We start from the raw sequence: 3423 nt of genomic DNA, 5'->3' as shown, positions 1-3423 counted from the left end.
GGTTGAATTGCAATCTGTTCTTGGACTAGGCAGAAAAAGAACTATGAGAACTTCTTGAAGCCTTTTTCCAGGACTGTGATTCTATTAGTTAGAACATTGTTTGCACACAAGGCAAAGTCCTCTGGCTATTAAGTCTGAAAACATGGGACTTCACACTTACAGTTTTCAGAAATTTAAGTGTCCCAAGCCAGCCACATTTGTTTTTTGATTTCCTGCCCAGCACTTCTTCTATTTTGACTTAGATTTAAATTGCACATATATATTTTTTTAATTGCACATGTCTTAGATGTAATTAATGAGTATGTATGAAATATAAGGTATAATATACAAATATATTTAGAGATGTGGAATACCAAACCCTGATTAGACTATCTCACTCATTATCATAAAGGTTCTAGACAAAATAATTTTTAAAATTATTTAGCAGTTAAGTTTACAAAATATTTCTGAGAGATAATGTATATTGCCATATGTTCCCCTAATGAATGTAGCTGCATTTTATTTATTTTTTTTAAAAGATTTTATTTATTTATTTGACAGAGAGAGAGAGAGCACAAGTAGGCAGAGAGGCAGGCAGAGGGAGAGGGAGAAGCAGGCTCTCCACTGAGCAGGGAGCCCGACGTGGGGCTCGATCCCAGGACTCTGGGATCATGACCTGAGCCGAAGGCAGCTGCTTAACTGACTGAGCCACCCAGGAGCCCCAAATGTAGCTGCATTTTAAACAATATTTTCAGAGTTAGGATTAAGTGATATTATTTTCTTTATTTCATTAAAGTGTCACAGTGTTAAATAATTCACCAGAATCCATATAAAGTTAGCATTGTTTTTGTCTCTGCTGTGGGGAAAAGATTAAAAAATAAGGAAAAAAATATAGGGATCTCATGGGGCCTTTTAATCAGATCCTGGGGTAATTAATACATTTTTTTAAAAATTGGTGTTAAATGGAGTCTGCCTTCATGTGCTTTTTATATGTGCCCTACTATGTGTGTCAGGTTTATCTCATTTTAGGAAAGTGCACAAGAAGATGGAAATAACAGTGTGCAAATTTAATCAAACATCTAAGAAACCCACTGAAAGAAATTTCTTAGTACTAACTTCCTATTCCTTTTCTGTTATAACAAAATGGGATTAAAAATGGCAAACTGTTGCTTTCTCCGTACTAATTAAAATAATAATTTTGGTAAAGATAGAAGGAGGGCAAATTCCTATACTGAAAGCCAGCCAGAATAGAGTGGACAGAGCACTGGGGACTTAAGTCTGGCTTGATGACGCAGGGCCTTGAAGTTTAGATTATACACATACACACATTGTGGGCATGGTGGGGGTGGGGAGGAGGGTTGTAGATCATATATGCAGTCATGACAGAGAAATATCAGTGCCTCCTCCCACAATCCATGTTGCCAAAATAATGACTATGATAACAGCAACACTTCTATGTCATTTGCCTGGAAGTTCTAGCCTTCCTGGGTAAAGCCCAATATGACACTTAGTAAGATTTCACTGGAGTAAGGCAGACTACTTATGATAGCCAGCTTCTGTGCATATTTCTTTTACCTTGCTTGACTTATACACACACACAAGATCTCTATTATATGTTGTTAGTAATGTTGGTTTATACAGTATCCCTTCTTCTAACATATGAGTATTAGAAATGTATCTAATTTAGCCTCATTAAGAAAAAAAAGAGGGAAACTTTTCAATGGCCTGGAAATTTCTGTTTGGTGTTTCCTTCTTTCTCATTCGCTCAGAGTGCCAATAAATCTTTACAGAGCAATCTTTTTGTTTTGTTTTGTTCTGAACAGGTTATTTGCAGAAACTTCCAGCAATTCTGTCAGAAAAAAAATTCCACACTACTCATTGTAACACGACATAGAGATTTATGGCTCTATCCTCCCTATCTTGCTGTTATGCCCCACATTACTCAGCATGTATCCACTGGAGGCCCCCGTGCAGTCCTCTCTCAAGGTGGTCTTGGTGTCCTTGTTCATGCTGTTTCCTTCACTCTGGCTGTTGTTCTCTCTTCCTTTCTCTGCATCCAAATCTTTTCCATCCCTCCAACTAAAATCCTGTCTCCTCTATGAAACTTCACCAGGTCCTCCAGGCCATTCTAGACCTCATTCAATGTCATATTATGAACACTTGGCTTATTCAGGTATTACTGGTAAAATATGAGGCATGGTGAAGTTTAAGCAAGACTAGGGTTCAGGTTGTTTGAGTAGATTCTGCCTGTTGGACCATCTCTGTGCCTTTTTGCCATTTCTCTCTCTCTCTCTCTCTTTGACTTGTTTTTCTCATCTTTTCTCTCTTTTTTTCTCCCTCTCTTTTAAATGTGAAGAGACATGTCCCAAGCATGGATGTACTTGGAAAGCCATACTTTGGAGTAGGGAAGCTAATAGATGGCAACTAAAAGACTGTGGAGAGTATCCAGTCTTTCCACCATCAAAAAGAAACAAAACAAAAAACCCAAATGCCACAGTCAATCAAATCAAGAGAACTGAATTTATTATTAGGACAATTCCCAAAGGCATATTACAGCCTGAGATTCTGAGAGAAAACAACAAAACCCTGAAAAAAAAATAATTAAGTCAGTTCATCAAGGAAAACAATGACATGGTATAAAATAAAATAATTGAAAAACATATATGGTATTGAGGTAGGGAGGTGGTAAGAAATATAAACCTGGGAGATAAGAAATTTAGAATCAATAAAGATTTATCTAAAGTTATGGAGAGAATAACAGTGCTTGCTTATACCTGAAGAGAGGCAAGGTGAAACCTTCACCATTGCCTAGAAGAAATACTTTTTTTTTTTAAATATTTTTATTTATTTATTTGAGAGAGAGAATGAGAGAGGGAGAGCACAAGAGGGGGGAGCGGAAGAGGGAGAAGCAGACTCCCCGCTGAGCAGGGAGCCCAAAGCGGGACTCGATCCCAGGACTCCAGGATCATGACCTGAGCAGAAGGCAATCGCTTAACCGACTGAGCCACCCAGGCGCCCCTGGAAGAAATACTTCTTAAATAAAAGCTGAGACAGCTGCAGGAGGCCCAGCCACAGGCACACACTGGGTTAAGACAGAAAGTATCAAGAGCACATTTCAAAGGGCATACTGAGTGATGTCCTCGCACCAAAGGCCCTAAATTTGCAAAAATTTCCAATTCTCCTGCTAAGCCTGAAAGAGAATGAATTGAAAGTATGGAGATGCAAACAACCTAAAAAAAAAATCCGTCTCCAAGCACATCATACAAATCCAAATGATCTAAGATTCTTGAATTTAATTCTCTGATTCTGTTTTGTCTTCCCTCCTGGTTAAACAGAAAAACACTAACATCAACGTGAAATGTAAAGCAAGGATCACTTTTATTTTTTTTTTTTTAAAGATTTTATTTATTTATTTGTGAGAGAGAGAATGAGAGACAGAGAGCA

Source organism: Leptonychotes weddellii, chromosome 3 (genome assembly GCF_054177405.1).
Source record: "Leptonychotes weddellii isolate Sample4059 chromosome 3, ASM5417740v2, whole genome shotgun sequence".
Lineage (NCBI taxonomy): Eukaryota > Metazoa > Chordata > Mammalia > Carnivora > Phocidae > Leptonychotes > Leptonychotes weddellii.
Note: the sequence above shows the minus strand (reverse complement) of the source record.